The sequence below is a fragment of the Macaca nemestrina genome, chromosome 18 (genome assembly GCF_043159975.1).
Source record: "Macaca nemestrina isolate mMacNem1 chromosome 18, mMacNem.hap1, whole genome shotgun sequence".
In the NCBI taxonomy this organism is placed as follows: domain Eukaryota; kingdom Metazoa; phylum Chordata; class Mammalia; order Primates; family Cercopithecidae; genus Macaca; species Macaca nemestrina.
In genome coordinates, this window is record NC_092142.1 from 13,343,763 (window position 1) to 13,363,194 (window position 19,432).

Here is a 19,432-nt window from a genome sequence, read left to right on the forward strand (position 1 = left end):
ATTCAGCCTGAGAATCACCCAGAATGACCTGAGGGAGCTTCTGCAAGCAGGTGTTCAGGTGGAAGAGTCACAGAGAAGACATCTGTCACCTGTCTGCTCTGTCAGGTGAGGTCAGATGAGAGTGAGCTCAGGTCTTCCAGCCCCTGTTCATCCTCAGAGAATCTCGCCTTGACCATGGCTTTTTCTTCATCTTTTCCTGCTCTTGTTAAACCAACCTTCCTTCCTTCCTTCCTTCCTTCCTTCCTTCCTTCCTTCCTTCCTTCCTTCCTTCCTTCCTTCCTTCTTCCTTCCTCCCTTCATGGCTCCTTTTCTTTTCCTTTCTCCTACCCTTCTTCCCCCTCTTCTTTCCTTCTTTCTCCTTCTTTCTCTTCTTCCTTCTTGCTCCCTTCCTTCTTTTCTTTTTCCTTTCTCTTTCTCTTCTTCCCCCTCCTCTTTCCTTCTTTCTCCCTCTTTTGCTCCTTCCTTCCTTCTCTCCTTCCTTCTTTCCTTCTTCTTCCTTCCTTCTTTTCTTTCTCGTTCCCTCCCCCCTTCTTTCTCCTCCTTTTTCCTTGTTTTCACTCTTTCTCTTCTTCTTTCCTTCCTTCCCTTCTTGCTTTCTTGCTTGCTATTTGTGTGTGCATGTGTGTGGTTAGGGAGATGAGGGTGAAGTATTGTTTTTAGAAGTAATTTGGAGTTTCATTTCCACTTAGAAAATGAACGAATTACTCTTTACAGCCACAGGTATTTTGTGTTTTATGGGGAGGTAATTAAAATAATGGAAGTGTCCATCTTGATTCTCAAGAAAGTTTCCTCTGGACCTGCGTGGTGGTGTTAAAGGGAATTCAGGTGTGGTGAGGTCATGAGCTCGGAGGTCTTCTCAGACTGGATGTTGGAGGGGATGGCTGAATCCCACGGGGAAGATCCCACCCTCTGCAGGGTGAGGGAATCAGACTGTCTTTCTAGAATCCATACACCTAGGTTCCCAGAGATTAATAGTGGTAATAGCTAACACTTAGGAAACACTTACTGTGTACCAGCCGTGGTTCTGAGGGTTTTCTCTTCTTTAGTCCTGACAATTCTGTGAGGGAGAAGAAGTACAACCATTATCCCCAATTTATAGATGAAAATACTGAGGCTTAGAGAGGCAAAGGAACCTGCCCAGGTTCGTGTGGTTTGCAAGACCTGGAGTTAAAACCAGCCAGTCTGCCTCAAGGGCCTGAGCCCTTCACCATGACAGGATACTTCTTCCTTTTCTCATTAGATGATATCACACCTGAGTGAAATGTATCTGTGTCTTCCATATCTGTCTTCTCCACTGCAGAGGAGGACAGGGACTGTTTCCTGGTCATCTCAATATTCCCTGTATGTACTGAGGACCTGGCACAGGTAAATCAATGCGGAAGGGAGGAGAGAATTGCGGTCAGAGTATTGTATTGAGACCGGGAACAACCAAGAAGTCTTGATGGGGCTAATGAGCTGTTGTCTTTCATCCTTTGTGCCTCTGTCCGTAGATCTATACCAAGTTTGCAGTTTCAAAAGGATGAATTCCACTCTGAGGAAGGTTCAAATTGTATATTTGGAGTAACTTCAAAAAAGCAATTAGTAATTGCCATTCTGACAGGTGTGAGATGGTATCTCAAAGACATGGAATCAACCCAATTGCCCATCAATGATAGACTGGATAAAGAAAATGTGGTACATATACACCATGGAATACTATGCAGCCATAAAAATGAATGAGATCATGTCCTTTGCAGGGATGCGGATGAAGTTGGAAGCCATTATCCTCAGCAAACTAACACAGGAACAGAAAACCAAATACCACATGTTCTCATTCATGAGTGGAAGCTGAACAATGAGAACACATAGACATGGGGAGGGGAACAACACACACCAGGGCCTACCAGGGAAGTTGGGGGAGGGAGAGTATCAGGATAAATAACTAGTGCATGTGGGGCTTAATACCTAGGTGATGGGCTGACAGGTGCAGCAAAGCACCATGGCACATGTTTACCTATAAAACAAACCTGCAGGTTCTGCACATGTATCCCAGAACTTAAATAAATTTTTTTTTAAAAAAGCAAAAGCAATTAGAGTTGCCATTTTCTTGAGTACTTGCTAGGTGCTACGAGGCACGATGCTAAACATTTTGTGTAGTGTAGATTCAGCTGTCTTGGTAGAGGCTGCATTGGAGGCTTCCATCCATGAAATAAGTAACGTGCTCAGGGTTACAATAGCTAGTATGTGAAGAAGCCATAATTCACTCGTAGGGGGGTGGTCTCCAGTATTCCTATTCTTGGATACTAAGCTCTGCTACTTCTTTAAATACATCAATAATCAGATACCCAAAGAGGAAAAAGAATATGCAGGACTAGACAGCAAGACCCTGAAGCCAGGTCTCCATATTCTTCACCGTATCCCAAAGGCAGCAATGTGCTGAGACGCCTATCTTTCTAGGCTCCAGTCCAGATGGACCACAACAGGCACTGTGACATTTCCAGATCAAATTCCCAGTGCCGGCCAGGCGCGGTGGCTCAAGCCTGTAATCCCAGCACTTTGGGAGGCCGAGACGGGCGGATCACGAGGCCAGGAGATCGAGAGACGATCCCGGCTAACACGGTGAAACCCCGTCTCTACTAAAAAATACAAAAAAAAAAACTAGCCGGGCGAGGTGGCGGGCGCCTGTAGTCCCAGCTACTCGGGAGGCTGAGGCAGGAGAACGGTGTAAACCCGGGAGGCGGAGCTTGCAGTGAGCTGAGATCCGGCCACTGCACTCCAGCCTGGGTGACAGAGCAAGACTCCGTCTCAAAAAAAAAAAAAAAAAAAAAAAAAAATTCCCAGTGCCTCTTTGAAAGGCCCTTTGCTGGTAGTTTAAATTGTTAGGCAGTTAAATTCTTCATGGCTGTTGACACGTCAATACGCTTGACTTGAAGCTTACTCACCAGCCTGTCCAATTCAAATAACATTTTCCCATAGGTCGTCCCCTTCTGCCAGGTGGATTTTTCATCTCTGTCTTCATTCTACCACTAACAGAGTTCTGCCCAGTGCCAAACCTCCAAACATCTGCCATCACTCATTCTCAGACAGGGTCTCTCCCCAGAGAAAATGGACAAGTTCCTCTGGCTTGGTGTTTTGTGTTTGTTTTCTTATATTTTATTGTTGTTGTTTGTTTGTTTTGTTTTGTTTTTGAGACAGCCTCTCGCTCTGTCACCGAGGTTGGAGTGCAGTGGCGTGATCTCAGCTCACTGCAACTTCCGCCGCCCCGGTTCAAGTGATTCTCCTGCCTCAGTCACCCGAGTAGCTGAGATTATAGGCGCCCTGCCACCATGACCTACTAATTTTTGTGATTTTAGTAGAGGCAGGGTTTCACCATGTTGGTCAGGCTGGTCTCGAACCCCTGACCCAAGTGATCCACCTGCCTTGGCCTCCTAAAGTGCTGGGGTTATTGGCGTGAGCCACCGTGCCTGGCCTGTTTTTGTTTTCTAAGAAAAAATTTAAAAAGTCAAAAAAGGAGTATTTGATAATGAAATTCACCTGTTGTAAGTATCCACCTGAGTACTTACAACCTGCCAAAACCTTGCTAAACATTTTATGTGCATAATTCCAGTTACTGTTTACCAGTCTTTGCAATAAGCACAGCACTGTCTGTGTTTTGTAGATGGAGCCACAGCAACTCAAAGATGAGGTAAGAGCTGGAAAGTGGCATTGCTGAAACATAAAGTGAGGGTTTCCAGACTAAAGATCCATTCTCTGAGCTTGTAGAACCAGTAGATGCTTTGAAACAGAAATGAAAACTGCTTCTTCTACCACCTAAAGATAATTACAATAGGGATTTGCTTTGTTTCCTTTTAGGCTGTTTTTTTTTTTTTTTTTTTTTTCCCTTTTTGTGTGTGTGACGATGTCAGGCTGGAGTGCCTGACCTCCGCCTCCTGGGTTCAAGCGATTCTCCTGCCTCAGCCTCCCAAGTAACTGGGATTGCAGGTGCCCACCACCATGCCTGGCTAATTTTTGTATTTTTAGTAGAGATGGGGTTTCACTATGTTAGCCAGGCTGGTCTCGAACTTCCGACCTTAAGTGATTTGCCCGCCTCAGCCTCCCAGAGTGTTGGGATTACAGTTGTGAGCCACTGCTTCTGGCCAAACTCATTAATTTTTTATGAATGTGGCTCTTTGGATTTTCTTCTGTTCTTTTCAGCCATTGACATGGGTGCATCATCTTTAGCTTGAAAGGTTTGGGACTGAGCCACCACTCCCAGCCCAGCCTGTGTTTTCTGAGAATATATGTCTACTTAAATAATTTTGTTCTTTGCTTTTTTTCACAGAGCATTTTTATTATGATTAGGTTTCCATGTCATTAATTACTCATTAAAAGTAATGTTTTAGACAAATGCATAATATTCTATCATATGAACACACCATGAATTATTATTTTTCTTCAACTTTTGCTGTACATTCAGGGGTACATGCACAGCATGTGCAGGTTTGTTACATGGGTAAACGTGTACTATGGTGATTTGCTGCACAGATCATCCCGTCACCTGGGTGTGAAACCAAGCATGCATTAGCTATTCTTCCTGATGCTCTCCCCTTGCACCCCTCCTGACGGACCCTGGTGTGTGTGGTTCCCCTCCCTGTGTTCATGTGTCCTCATCATTCAACTGCCACTTATAAGTGAGAACATGCAGTGTTTGGTTTTCTGTTCCTGTGTTAGTATGCTGAGGATGATGGCTTCTAGCTCCATCCATGTCACTGCAAAGGAAGTGATCTCATTTTTTTTTTTTTTGTGGCTGCACAGTATCCCATGGTGTACATATACCACATTTTCTTTATCTAGTCTATCATTGATGGGCATTTGGGTTGATTCCATGTCTTTGCTATTGGATGAATAGTGCAGCAGTGAACATACATGTGCATCTATCTTTATAATCGAATGACTTATATTCCTTTGAGTATATACCCAGTAATAGGATTGCTGTGCCGAATGGTGTTTCTGCCTCTAGGTCTTTGAGGAATCACTACACTGTCTTCCACAATGGTTGAACAAATTTATCCTCCCATCAACAGTGGAAAAGCGTTCTTTTTCTCAGCAACCTCACCAGCATCTGTTGTGTTTTGACTTTCTAATAATCACCATTCTAGCATGAGATGGTATCTCACTATGGTTTTGATTCACATCATTAATTGTTTAACCATTCTGTTATACTTGGACATTTAGGAGGTTTAAAAATTTTGCTCTTGGATCAGCGATTCTCAGTGCAGGTTTCGCCTCCTGGGGGACATGTGGCAATGTCTGAAGACCATTGTGATGATCATAACTGGAGGTGGATGGGGATGGTGCTATTGGCATCTAGTGAGTGGAGGCCAGGGGTGCTGGTATACATCCCACAATGTAGTGGGCAGTTCCTACAACAAAGAATTAATTGTCTAGCCCAAAGTGTCAATAGTACTGTGGTTGAGAAACCCCATTCTTAGACATACCATCATGATGAACATCCCTGCACGTTATACCAAACATGTTTCACCAATAGCTTTTCTATGGTTTTCTTAGGATTGATTGCTAGAAGGGGAATTACTAACTCAAAGAGTACAACTTTTTTGAAAGGTCTTGAAACACAATTGATATTGTGTTTCACACAATTACTTTCCAGAAATACAGAAATATTATTCTTCCAACAACAGAACCTATTTCATCCTGGTCTTGCTAGCATGAAAAATTATTATAAGCCTTTGTTAATTTGGAAAAAAGCCCTCTACTCTCTTGTTGTTTTCATTGGTATTGTCCTTGATTATTAAGGAGTTGAATACCTTTTTATGTGCTTATTCATCGTTTGTATTTCTTCTGTGAATTATTAGTTCATGCCCCTCACCCATTTTTCTACTGACATTTTAAGGGGTTTTAATTGATTGGTGGGAAAGTTTTCCCTTTCAGATCTTTTTTATATTTCAAAGGCAGCTTAGAACATACATTTTAGACTCATTGTGCAAAACTTACTAAACATTTTTTGGTAAGAGCTGTCTAGTAGGATGATGATGATGGTTATTATTATTATTTTGGAGCCTTTCTCCTGTCAGATATAGAGAGGCCATTTAAAGTTGATAACATTCTTCAAAGATGAAAACGCCTTTGCCTGGATGTACACAAACATCCCATTTTACTGAAGAGAAGGCTATGAAAGTACCTGAAGTTTGGAGTGTGAATTGAAAACAGAGAACTAAGAAGTTCAAGCATGTTCTTGAACTGACAAGGCCCGAGTCTCAGGCTCAGAAAACAAGTTATTGCAATTGCTGAATAATTACTCAATTAACGTCACTCTGTTATTGCAATTGCTCTATCAGAGTGGGTGGGAAGAGAGGAAGATGAGCTGAGTCAATCTTTTCTTCGGAGGAATTTAGAATGGCACAATGTTAAGAGTCGCAAGGAATCTTAGATATGATCCAAACTCGTGTGTTCAAAAGCATCCACCGTGTATCACTCAGGTACCACCAAGATGATAAAGGGATATTGATTGATCATTTTCCTTTTAATAGTTATACATTTATTTTTATGTACATTAGAAAAAAATAAATCCTTAGCTTATCCATCCGATGGGTTCACGAACATTGTTGCTTAGGATGACATTAAAATAGATATTAAGTTAAAAAAAGAGTCATCTGTAACTTGCCTCAGTGTCTAGAAGAGCACCCAGCACACAGGTGCTCCACAAATATTTTGTTGAAGAAATGAATATAATTTAAAAATATTAAATAAGTAATAGTATGGGAAATACATAGATATTTCATAATAACAACCATCAAGGTAGTAGGATAATGATAAATTTGATGATAAGTTTAATGCTGGTAAGTTTGAGAAATAGCGTTCTTAACACTCTTGTCTTCAGACAAGAAAACCAAGTCTCACAGAAAGGAAAAACTTGCCTCAGAGCTGGGTGCGATGCCTCATGCCTGTAATCCCCAGCACTCTGGAAGGCCAAGGCAGGTGGATCACTTGAGTTCAGGTGTTTGAGACCACCGTGGCCAACACGGTGAAACCCCATCTCTACTTAAAAAAAAAAAAAAAAAAAAAAAAAATTAGCTGGGCGTGGTGGCGCACTCTTGTAATCCCAGCTACTAGGGAGGCTGAGGCAGGAGAATTGCTTGAACCCAGGAGGCAGAGGTTGCAGTGAGATGAGATCATGCCACTGCACTCCAGCTTGGGTGACAGAGTGAGACTCTGTCTCAGAAAACCCCCCAAAAAACAAAAATACCAAAATTGCCGCAGGTCACAAGATAAGAGCCAGAATCTGGTCTAGATTCCAGCTTTTCTGTCTCAGAGGCCAGTGTTCTTTCAGCCACAACAAAAGGTGGTTTTCTGCAATTTTATCACAGAGTTTTCTTCATCGCTTTTGTAACTGTAGGGTTGACGTGTGTCACTCTGTCATTTTTGCTTTCAGAAAATGACAAGTGGTGCCTTGCGTGTTTCAAAGGGCCTGCATTCCAGGGATGGTAACATGTACTGAACGCTCACCATGTACTAGGCAATGACTGAGCACTTCACATGCTTTATCTCTTGGATTCTTTCCCACAGTGCTATGAGGTAGATACTAGTATTATCACCCCATTTTATAACTGGGAAAATTGAGGCACAGAAACATTACATCAAACTTCTAATGTAGGATTGTCTGTACAAACCATTTGGCACACACTGCCTTGGGACATACTCTTCATTTCTATCTTGGATTTTAAAGACAGTTAATTTTTTGGTGTGTGTTTATACCTCCTTCTCTAAAAGAGATGACACGTTTCATGGTAGAGGTTGGGTAGACAGGAGAATGGGTAGCATCGGCCCCTCCGTGAGGCTCCCAGGCACCTACCGTCAGATATAAAAGGTTCAGATTTGAAATAAGGGTTTGATTTTCTCCTTATTTTTGAGGCTGGGTTTGGTTGTAAAGAACAGGGCCATGACAAGTTTTGTCTTAGGTCCTGAGAAATTACCTTTGAGTTTCCTCTAGAGCCAGCAACATAACACAGTAGTTAATTGCATAGACTCTGGAAGTAGATACAACTGGATTTGTATCTGGGCTCGGTTTTTCCTAGTGGTGTGACTTTAGGTGCATCATTCTACCTTTCTGAGCTTCAGTTTCCTTGAATCAATACGTCTAGAGCTGGCATGGTGATCAAATAAAATAAAATAAAAAGCCCCTAGGTGCCCAGTAAAAGATAGCTTGGCATTTGTTCAACAACCAGTTATTGAGGGTCTACCATGTGCACTGTGTTCAATGCTAGTGACTTGGTGGTGGGCAAAATAGATTCAGCCCCTGCCTGCATGGAGTTTACCCTGTAGCAGGAGGCACACATCAAACTGATATTGTAGGTACCCACTTATAATTTCAATTTGTAATAAACATAGATTAAGAGACTATTATGAGGAGTCCATTGAGGCTAGACAATCACAAACAGTCATTCTGAGCAAGAGAATGTTAAGTTGAGATCTGGAAAATGAATAGGAGGAAGCCCAGGTAGCAAGGAGAATGGGAAGGGGGTTCCAGGTAGAGGGAATGGCATCCAGGCAGAGGGAATGGCTGGGGGACAGGAGAGAGGGAGGAGAGTTAAGGGGACCTGAAGGCAGGCCAGTGTGGCTGTAGCAGGAGGGAGAGAGGAAAGTGGGGAAAATGAAGTCAAAGACCCTATGGAGGTCTACAGACACCTGGCTAAAAACCCCGGAGCTAGAGAGATGGGGGGAAGCTTGTGTAGGGTTTTAGAGATCAGCATACAGAACTGGGGTCTTTCCTGAGTGAAATGGGAATCCACTGGAAACAGAAGTTGTGAAAAGGTCATGTTGGCTGCTGTGTAGACAGATTGGAAGGGCTGAGGGACACAGGGATAGTCGTTGGAAGGCTGTTGTAGACATCCAGTTGAGAGATGGTGCTGACTTGGACCAGAGTGTGAGCCATGGAAGGGGAGAGAAGTGGATGCACCTGGAATATGTTTTGGAGGTCACTGAGGCTGTCATTGTTCAGCACATATTCTTTCTCCTCTCCATTGAAAGACACTTCCTTACTCCACTGATCTGGGCTTGGCCCTGTGACATGCTTTGGTGATTGTAATATAAGCAGAACTGAGCAGAGGCTTTCAGAGGCCTTGTATGTGTCCACTGGCTTCTTGTGTTCCTGTTACTTGCCATGAGAATGACAAGCCCCAGATTTATGGTGGCGGTGGTGGTGGTGGGTGCTCCTTCAGCCTGACTTCTGGAAATAGGAGACAGGTGGTGAAGACCTGAATTTGACTTACATTCTGAGAATAAGCCCAGCAGAACTGTAGTTGACTCACGGTGGTATTCAACCACTAAGATTTCAGGGTTGTTGGTTACTGCAGGAAAAACTGAGCCTAATGAAGGTAGGACTGGTGTAATCCATTGGTCATGGTCAGGTATATGATGTGATGGGTGAGGAAAATGGAGGTGGCAAGGATGTCCATATCTTTGGCATAGACAGCTGGGTGGATAGAGGTTCCACTTACTATGATTAAGAACATCTAGAGTTCAGTTTTAGTCTTGTCAATCTGAGATACCTGTGAGGTGTTCAAGTGGAGGTATCAAGTCCACAGATGAATGTATGTGTTTTGGGCTTACAAGAGAGTTCTGGGCTAAAGATATGCTTTTCAGTGCATGTAAACAATATTCGAAGCCACAGGAGTGGATAAGCTTACTTGGGCCGGCCTTCCTTCCTTCCTTCCTTCCTTCCTTCCTTCCTTCCTTCCTTCCTTCCTTTCTTTCTCTTTTTCTTTCTCTCTTTCTTTCTTTCTTTCTTTCTTTCTTTCTTTCTTTCTTTCTTTCTTTCTTTCTTTCTTTCTTTCTTTCTTTCTTTCTTTCTCTTTCTTTCTTTCTTTCTTTTCTTTCTTTCTTTCTTTCTTTCTTTCTTTTCTTTTCTTTCTTTCTTTTTTTCTTTTCTTTCTTTTTCTGTCCTTTCTTTCTTGCTTTCTTTCTCTCTCTCTCTCTCTTTCTCTCTTTCTCTTCTCTCTTTCTCTCTCTCTCTTTTCATTTCTTTTTTTTTTTTTTTGACGGAGTCTTGCTCTATCACCCAGGCTGCAGCACAGTGGCGCAATCTCGACTCACTGCAAACTCCGTCTCCCGGGTTCACACCATTCTCCTGCCTCATCCTCTTGAGTAGCTGGGACTACAGGCGCCCGCCACCGCGTCCGGCTAATTTTTTTTTTGTATTTTTAGTAGAGACAGGGTTTCACCATGTTAGCCAGGATGGTCTCGATCTCCTCACCTTGTGATCCACCCGCCTCAGCTTCCTAAAGTGCTGGGATTACAGGCGTGAGCCACTGCGCCTGGCCCAGTATTTCTTTTTTGAAAATAAAAAAAATTAATTAATTTTTTTAAACTTTTACTTTTTATGGGTACACAGTAGGTATCTATATTTATGGGGTACATGAGATGTTTTGAAACATGTGTGCAAGGTGTAAAAATCACGTCAAGGTAAATGGGGAATCCATCCCCTCAAGTATTTACCCTTTGCATTACCAAAAATTCATTTACACTCTTTTAATTAGTTTAAAATGTACAATTAAGTTGTTATTGACTACAGTCACCCCACTGAGCTGTCAAACAGCAGGCCTTATTCGTTCTTTTTAGCTATTTGGACTGGTACTTCTTGAACTTTAATGTGTATTGGTGCTTGCCGAGATAGCAGGTGCCTTGGCCACACCCATGGAGAGGCTGACTCAGTAGGCTTCCGGTAGAACTCAAGAATTTACATTTTAAGATTCTTCTTGGTGATTCAATGATGGGGTTCTATAGACCACACTTTGAGAGACATGGGCCTGAGGAGGGATGTCTCAAATCCAAACAAGAGTGTCTTTTGAATGTTCATCTGGCATTCAGCCCAGCAGAAAGGATGTGCTTGGCTTCGGAATTTCCTTCCACCTTCCCACTGTTAAGGTCCCTAAGCCTCAGAGGATTTCTCAAAGTAATCCTACAATAGAAAAGTTTTAAGACAATAAGATCAAAACATGTTTGCATTCATTTCTAGGTATTTATTTATAAAGACAATTGTGCCTTCAGATGATTTTAATTAGGCAGTTTTATCCTATTTATCCATTTAAGTGGTGCCTCTCTTGAGAGGCTTGAGGTTGAGATGCGTGTACGAAAGTCTTGAAATTCCTGCTTTCGTAATAGTGGTCACTCCACTCCAAGCATGGACGTACCCACGACTCTGGTGGTGCTTCTTGAGTTGTGATTCGTGCCCATATCCCTGGTAATGCTGGTTGCATAATTCCCTGGAAATTGAAGGAGGGTGTAAATGAAGTCTCTTTGCTCTCAGACAGCTCAGCTTCCTGGATCCAGGACACAAAGGGGCGATGTACACGTGCCTCTTTTTATCTGTTGCCAAAAACTCAGATGCTTTTTGATGACAGTCTACAACCAAAAGTTGCAAATTGGTGGCCTGGAAGGTGGATTTGTCTGGCAGATATGTTTGATTTGAGCTACACAATGTGTTTTTTTCAAATTAAATTAATTTCCAACATTGAAAAACCGAGAGGCTTTACATAAGATCCAGATTTTTGGCTTCTCTTGAAGAAAAAAAATGTGAAGATCTGGCAGCGCCAAGCCCATTTTCCCACGTAGCAACCATCAGCTGGAGGTGAGTAGCAGCTGTCCCCGTTAAACAGGGCTGTGTTCCTCAGTTTGGCACAGGCCCCCAGCACACCCTCCTGAGCCTGATGCTCTGGCTGAGTGCTTGTTACCACTTATCATCTTTCCCAGGTCAGCTTGACTTGCTGACTTGCCCACTTTACCAGCATGACCCCCAGGGTAACCACATTGCATGTCTCCACTGCTATGATTCATACCGTAGTCTGGATTTGTGCAGTGTGCAACTATGCAACTGAACTCAGGAGTCCTGCTGGCTCTGTTGGATCAGTGGTTTTTAACCTGGGATCTATGAGTCCTTAGGGTCTTTGGATGTGTCTCAGGGGTCCAATAGAATTGAAAGGGAGACCTTGAGGGTAGAGCCTCCAAGGGGCCTTCAATTTCTTATCTGTACTTCAAACAGAGCAGCTTCCTTTAGGTCTGGTATTTTGGAATGGTGAATAATATTTTAATTTAAAAAAAAAAAGCTTCGTGGCTAAGAAAATTTGAAAAAGATGGCTGCCAAAATTAGCTTTATATAAGGCACCCAAGTCCTCTGGGGAATAAAACCACTCAGCTTGCATGAAATTCACTTCTGCAGCCCCCAACTGCCAAGTCCTTAGGCTAGCACTTGTTTTCATCAGTATAATTTATATACAGTGAGATGCACATATCTTAAGCATATAAATCAATAAGTTTTGAAAGATGCATATAGCCCTGCAACCAACTCCTCTATCAAGAGGAAGAGCATTTTCATCACCCTGCAAATTCCCTCATGCTTCTTCTCATTCAGCCCCACCCATCCCTCAGAGGTAACCACTGTTCTGATTTCTTCCACCACAGAGTAGTTTTGCATGGTCCTGAACATCCCATATATGGAGTCACAGCACATATAGCCCTTTGTGCCTGGCTTCCTTTGCTTGGCAGGACATCTTTGAATTCTTCTATGTTGCTGTTTGTCTTGGTAATTCATTCCTTTTATTGCTGAGTTAGTATTCCGTAGTACACTGCAATTATCTATATCGTCTCCTGTTAATGACATTTGACATGTTTCCAGTTTAGGCTTCACCTAGATTTTTTTGCTTGAGACAGAGTCTCGCTCTGTTGGCCAAGCTGGCGTGCAATGGTGTGATCTTGGCTCACTGCAACCTCCACCTCCCGGGTTCAAGCAATTCTCCTGCCTTAGCCTCCCCAGTAGCTGAGATTACAGGGACCCATCATCACGCCTGGCTAATTTTTGTATTTTTGTAGAGATGGGGTTTCACCATGTTGGCCAGGCTGGTCTCGATCGCCTGACCTCAGGTGATCCATCCACCTCAGCCTCCCAAAGTGCTGGGATTTCAGGTGTGAGCCACCATACCCGGCCTTAACCTGGAATTTAAGGCCCTTCATCATCTGGACTCTGATTTGCCATCTGGCCTCACCACATGGCTTTTGCCAAACCCCTTCATGGTGCTCCCTCACTGAGGCCCTTCACATCTGTGTACACACATTTGTACATAACTCGTTCTGCCTGGTGTATCTCTAGACAATCACCCACCTGACAAGCTTGCATTTTTCAAGACTCAGCTTAAATGGTGCCTTCTTGTCCAGACACCACGTTATATAGACCTTAGGCTAGAATGCATTGTGTTTGATTATGTCTCTTCCTTTTCACCAGAAGAGAAAACTATGGACTGGGTCTGTATTTTATTCACTCTTGTATCCCCAGTACCTGTACATAAGGAAGAGTAATGCTAAGTATGTATTTGTTGGGATAATGTATCCTGCCACCCAAATATCATATTTTCTAGAGCTGAGCACGCCTAGTTGGTGGACTATGCTTCGTGTTCTCTCTGATAGTAAGAGAAACATATAGGGAAGCAGGTTTACTTCAGAGAGCCTGGAAGGTCCATGCATTAAGGTAGGCTGTACCACTGTAGAGAAATAAGCACTAACTTGTGTAATGTCTCAAAGACAGTTGACATTTGTTTCTTGCTCATGTGGCACTTCAAGGCACGTGTTCTTGGTTGGTAAACAGCTTTTCCCGATGTGATAATTCATGACCCAGCCTCCTTTTGGTATGTAACCCTACCATCCCTTGGGGTAAAGGTTCACAAACTTTCTTTGAGTTCATGGTACCTCTAATGTCTTTGTGATGTTTTCCATAGCACCCTCTGCTAAAGAAATCACTTATTTTTATTTATTTAGACAAGATCTCATTCTGTTGGCCAGGCTGGAGTGCAGTGGCGTGATCATGGCTCATGGAAATCTCTACTTTCCTGGCTCACGTGATCCTCCCGCCTCGGCCTCCTGAGTAGCTAGAATTATAGGCATGGGCCCCCATGCTCGACTAATTTTAATTTTTGCTTTTTTTTTTTTGTAGAGATGAGGTCTCACTGTATTGCCAAGGCTTAAAATAACTTATTTTTAAGTAGTTAGATTCAAACAACTTAATGAGTATTTATGTCTGTAACAACTCAGTGCCTACATTGATCTTCATAAAGTACAGTTGATCCTCATTATTCATGGTAGATATATTTTCTACGGTCACCACAAACACTGAGTTAGCAAATCCCTAACCATTGCTCTTAGAGGAAATACAGGGTTGGGTTCCTGTGAGCCCTTAGTCCCTACATTTTTGTCAACCAGTCAATACATAACCTGTATTTTGATGTATTTCATGTGTGTTTCTGTTTAAAGACACCTTATTTGGTATACATTATTGGTTCATTAACACTGAACTCACAGTCAGTAGCACTATAACTCATGCCTGGAGGAAGCTTACCTAACCTGTATTTTCTTTATAAGGCACATCACAGCCTTCTCATGCTTAGGAACACTAGACTAGACAGCCCTGCAGCACTACACGTGGGGGCTGCTTTAAACAGTGAAATCACCAACAGGAAGAACAAAAATGGAAAAAACCTGGCACTAAATAGTCCATGAAAAGGACACTTGTTTACAGTTTGAGAGCCGAAACAAGGAGGCAGAGGGACACCTTGTTTGACCTTGGCTGACAATGGGCACATTGTGTGGTTCAGACTTTTTCAGACTGCTCTGCACATGTTCATAGATGACTTTGAAAACACGAGAGTATTGATTTGGGGGTTACGAATAAATTTTGGTGAGTAGGTGAATTCACAAATACAGACTCTGTAGATAATGAGAATCTACTATACTTGGTTTTTATCTTAACAACTGCCAAATACTCAGCTTTGCAAAGATATGACATCATTGAAAAGAACATAGTGATTAATGTGAAGCCCTGAATTACCTTGAGCTAGCAGGTTGCATGGGGCCTGATAGATGTTGCTGTGTATCCCCCGAAAACCTAAAATATCCTATGGCACCAGGGTGAGTTTGTGGTGATGCCTCGACAGGGTATGTTGACATGTAGTTTGGGAACTGTGGTATTAGTGCCTCAAGGTTACCTTCCTACAGCCAGCAGGAAGATGAACATGGAGGATATACTCCTGCTTCCCGCAATGTCCTTTCCCGCAAGTGTCCAATATCACTTTCTCTCACATTCCATTGGCCAGAACTAGTCACATGGCCACACAGAGGGCAATGGAAGCTGGGAAATGTAGTTATTCAGCTATGTGCATGGGAAAAAGAGAAATGGGTTTGGGTAAACAGCCTAAACAGTGTGCCATTATCTTGAATTTCTCATCTATTGGGAATAACAATTTGACTCCCTTATATTTATTTCTCTATCACTATAAGTCTTTTTTATGCATAAGTGTCATTTAATTCTCATGGCTGTTCTATGAATTAGGAACACTTAGCATTCACGTCAAAGGTTTAGAGTCAGATGTCCCTGAAACCAAATTCAGGTCCCTTGAGTTCTAGCTTGGTGACTGGGGACAAGCTGCTTCAATTCTCTGGGCCTGATTTCCCCATCTCTAAAATGGGATAACAAAGCCTGAGTTGGAGATTCTTATGCAGGTGATTTATTAAGGGAGCTGCCCTTTGGGAGAAACTGTGAGGAAATAAGGAAAGCAAGGATAGGGAAGGGGAGACTAAACAATGATGTGGTTTTAGGTGGAGACTAGCCTCAGACTGATCCTGTGCACAGTTCTGGAGTGTAAATTGCATCTCAGAGTTTGTTCCACCTTGAGGAAAGGAACCAAACTCTTATCTTTATGTCAGTTGGTCACTGGCTCTGGGCTACTGCAGATTGGGAGGAGAAACTCCCTGGAATGTCTGAACAGGGTGGCTCCGATGGCCCCAAGGACGATTGCAGGTGTCAGCCTGTAGCAGAAGCATCCACATCCACAGGCAGAAGGGGTCCCCAGGAGCCTGATGGGGCACTGACAGTGTCTGATAAGAGGGCTACAGGGGATGACGCATGGGGATGGCTTCCCAGAGTGCCTGGTGCATGGTAAGCATTCAAGAATGAGCAGCTGCCATAATGATTGTTAGGACTCTTATTTACCCTCTTGGCATCTAAACTCAGACACTTGGAACAAGCTGTATAAGACTGAGAGGCTACAATTTCAAAAATAAAGCTTGTTCCTGGACAGCTGGGAGATGAAAATAGCCAGAGAGGGGTCAGGCAACTGCCTTCATCTTGGGCTGGTTCTTTCTTTCTTTCTTTGAGATGGAGTCTCACTCTGTCACCCAGGTTGGAGTACAGTGGCGTGATCTTGGCTCACTGCAACCTCCACATCCCAGGTTCAAGCAATTCTCCTGCCTCACCCTTCGAAGTAGCTGGGACTACAGGCACCCACCACCATGCCTGACTAATTTTTGTATTTTTAGTAGAGTTGGGGTTTCACCATGTTGGCCAGGCTAGTTTCAAACTCCTGACATCAGGTGATCTGCCTGCCTTGGCCTCCCAAAGTGCTGGGATTACAGGCGTGAGCCACCATGCCTAGCCAGGTGGCTTCTTTTTGAGATGCAACTTTCTTGTTGACTTGTGGCACAGACTCCAGATGGCCACAATAATTAGGGGCTGGCAGGGTCCACGGACCTGCTCCTCCCTCTCCTCCCCTGGCTGGCGTATCCTGAGATTCCTTTGACTAAGGATGGGGGGAGCCTTCTGTTACTCCTGATGTTTCTTCCCCTCTCCTGAGACCTCCTGGGATACATTTACCTAGACCTTTGGTTCTGAATGTTGACTTCACAAAGAATCTCCTCTAGAGAATTTAAAATTGCAATGCCCCAAACTAATCTATGGTAGAAAAAAAATCAAACAGTGGTTGATTCTAGGGAACGGGGATGCAGATTGAATGAGGAATGACATAAAAGCCTTCTGGACTGATGCGAATGTTCTATATCTTGATATGCAATGTTATACTCATGTATATGCAATGTTAAACTCATAAAATAGTATTCCTAAGATTTGTGTCTTACATTCTCAATAAATTTTACCACAGAAGAAAAGAATGTAAACAGGTATTGAACGCTAGTTAACGAAACGATAAGCATGCTGACATACTTAAGGGAAAATACACTGATGTCTGCAATTTACTTTGAAATGCATAAAAAATCAATATGGGTTGATGAGTGGGTAGAAGGGAGAGTGGATGAATAAATAGGTGATAAAAAATAATAAAATGTTAAATGTAAAAATTAGGTCATGTGTGTTGAGTGTTTGCTGTAAAAACCTTTCAACTGTTATATAAGCTTAAAAATTTCATGTAAAAATGTTGGAAAAATTAAATACCAATGCCCAGAAAAATTGATTTAATTGGCCTGGAATAGGGCCTGGCATCAGTGTTTGATAAAACTCCCTGGTGATTGAAAACACTCACCTGACTTACAGCAATAACATTTGTGCCTTATAAAATGCCTATGATATGCCAGGACCTTTACATAAAAGATCTCATTTAGTTCTCACAAAAGTCTGGATGATCAGAGAGGTGTCACGTGTTTAATGTCACATGGCTACTAACTGGCAGAGACAGGCTTGTAAACACCACACTCTAAATCCCTAAACAGTGACCTTTTATTGATCCCTTAACATGTGCCAGGCATGGTAATAAAAGCCTGCAGAATTTCACTGCTTGTCCCTGCAACCATCCTAGGAGTTAGTCATGATTATCCTCGTTGTCCACAAGCGACGGCTCCAGGAAGTTAAGTCGCATAATCAGTTATTTATTTAATTCATAAAACTTGATATGCCAGACACTGTGCTAAGATCTGGCATTGCAATGTGAGACAGTCATTGGCTACTGTCTTTTTTTGTTTTTGTTTTTTGAGACAGTCTCACTCTGTTGCCCAGGCTGCAGTGCAATGGTGTGATCTTGGCTCACTGCAGCCTCCACCCCCAGGGCTCAAGCAATTCTCCTGCCTCAGCCTCCCGAGTAGCTGAGATTACAGATGGGCACCACCACACCGGGCTAATTTTTGTATTTTTCATAGAGATGAGGTTTCCTGGTGTTGGCCAGGCTGGTCTGGGACTCCTGACCTCAGGTGATCTGCTCGCCTTGCCCTCCCAAAGTGTTAGGATTACAGGTGTGAGCCACCGTGCCCAGCCAGTTCCTATCTTCATGGAGCTTGCTAGAGTAGAAAGTTAGGCTCAAAGTTGCATTGTCAAGCAAGTATTTAATTACAATAATGCTTTATGCTGCAGAAATAGAATTAGAGGTTGCTATGAATGCATCTAAGAGGGACACGAGGCTGAACATTAGAGATGGGAAGGCCATCAAAAAAAAGCTTCCTTAAGATGATATCCTGAGCTGAAACCTGAAGGAATAATTGGCGTTGGCAAGGGGAGCACATTCCATTTGGAGGGAACAACATGTGCAGAAACTTCAAAATGGGAAATATTTCAGGGGAAAGAAGGCCAGTGTGGCTGACACAGAGTGAGAGAGAGGAGGGTTGGTGCAAAATGGTCTAGAGCAGTAGGCAAGGGTCAGACTCTGCAGGTCTTGTACGCCATGGGAGTGACTTGGGACCTCAGCCCTAAGTCACTGGGGAACCATGGATGTGTTTCAAGGCAAGGGGAAAACATGATCTATTTTTCTCCAGGTTATATAAGTTAGAAAATGGCCAAGTCCAGATTTAGACCTGGATCTCTCTGCCCTCAGAGACTTTGTTCTACTCTCCTACACTGTTTTCCTAAGCTCGCTGGGATTCCAAACTTTTCAAATGCTGGTGTATTTCCAAGAATTAGTTGTTTTGGCCATGCGCAAAAACTCAACCTGCTCAGTGGGCATGAAAAGTTCCATTATAGGGCAGAGGACATAAAAGCTACTTGCAACCACCACTAACAACAACAAATAATGATAAGTTACAGGCTGGGCCGGTGACTCATGCCTGTAATCCCAGCATTTTGGGAGGCCGAAGTGGGTGGATCACCTAAGGTCAGGAGTTCCAGACCAGCCTGACTAGTATGGTGAAACCATATCTCTACTAAAAATACAAAAATTAGCCAGGCATGGTGGTGTGTGTCTGTAATCCCAGCTACTCAGGAGGCTGAGCCAGGAGAATCGCTTGAAGCCGGGAGGCGGAGGTTGCAGTGAGCTGAGATCACGCCGCTGCACTCCAACCTGGGTGACAGAGTGAGACTCTGTCTCAAAATAATAATAATAATGATTAATAATAATAATAAGTTACAACATTCGTAATATTCTGGGTGACAGGACTAATTAATGAGCCTAGGACAAGCTATGTGTTGGGGGTGCTTTCTTTACAACTTCTATTACAGAGATGTCCTGGGTGAACCAATGTGTTGGGTCCAGCAAGAAATAGAGAAGGGAGAGGATGTCAGGGTGGAGGCAGTTGGCAGATTCTTTACACTCCACTTTCTACCTGTTTAGGAGGTGTTTGAGGACTGCAGGGGGCAAGAGGTGGATCTCTTCTTTAAGCCTACCTCAAAGGGGATATAGGGAAAAGTCTGACTTTTAACAGATCT

The 19,432-nt window shown here is 43.0% G+C and overlaps 1 protein-coding gene across 2 annotated transcripts in view; it reads left to right on the forward strand.

Moving 5' to 3' along the window:
* The window catches only part of LOC105467743 (shisa family member 9), a 344,353-nt gene that overhangs the window by 86,916 nt on the left and 238,005 nt on the right, over positions 1 to 19,432 (forward strand). The window lies entirely within an intron of this gene.